Here is an 859-nt window from a genome sequence, read left to right as displayed (position 1 = left end):
AGCTGAAGCCCTGCACTAGCCCTGGTGGTACTCCACTTGACATACCTTGCCACCTTGTAAATGAATCATTCATGCCTGACCTCATTCTCACGTTTGCTGACTAATTCTCTCTCCATGTTAGTATTTTACTCCCTACACCATCAGGTCTTATTTTCAAGTAGCTTTTTTTTTGAAAATCCTACTGAAAGTGAATGAAAGGTAGCAGTCGTTCTATAATGGGCTCAGGAAGTTCGGTGAAATATCTGTAACCGGGCACCAAGCATGTGTCAAAAGCTGCCCAGACTTAGTGGACCTCTAGCATCCCCTACTGGCAACACTGGCTACTGCCTTTTGCAAAATAATAGGTGCTCTGGCAAAATGCAAACAAAGACTTTCAAGGAGCTGCATAGAAATGATATGTTGAAAGACGCTAATATTCTATGATTTTATTTCATGGTCTAAGGATGTTACGGAAACCTTTATAACATTTAGGTTTACAATTGATGCTCAATCCTCGTTAGTATAGTGGTTAGTATCCCCGCCTGTCACGCGGGAGACCGGGGTTCAATTCCCCGACGGGGAGGAGTTTTTACGTTAACAATTGCACCCTTGACTTTTTCGAGATTTGCAGACAGTAATGATGGCGGAGTGATTTTTTTGCACTCAGCCACTTGTGCAGACTGTGGGAGGGTAGTATTATTAACTCTCCAGGATTGTACTAGAGATTCTAATAATTGGAGAATAACTTAGGTACGTGCCTGTGAGCAATTTGAGTGAAAAATCCCAAGAATATTTAAAAATTTTTTTTTTCATTTCATTTTAACACCTTTACTTATTGCTTATAAAAATATTGAACATGGACTGAACAAAAGCTGTTGAA

General features: G+C 40.0%; 1 non-coding gene across 1 annotated transcript; it reads left to right on the top strand.

The window, feature by feature from the left end:
* The first annotated feature begins 490 nt into the window (after positions 1 to 490).
* On the top strand, positions 491 to 562 carry trnad-guc (transfer RNA aspartic acid (anticodon GUC)). The gene has a single exon. It is a non-coding gene; the product is annotated as a tRNA-Asp (tRNA).
* Positions 563 to 859: the final 297 nt, after the last annotated feature.

The sequence above is a fragment of the Stegostoma tigrinum genome, chromosome 15 (assembly GCF_030684315.1).
Source record: "Stegostoma tigrinum isolate sSteTig4 chromosome 15, sSteTig4.hap1, whole genome shotgun sequence".
NCBI classification, from domain to species: Eukaryota; Metazoa; Chordata; class Chondrichthyes; order Orectolobiformes; family Stegostomatidae; genus Stegostoma; species Stegostoma tigrinum.
The sequence above is the reverse complement of the archived record's forward strand: the minus strand, read 5'-3'. Positions and strand labels throughout refer to the sequence as shown.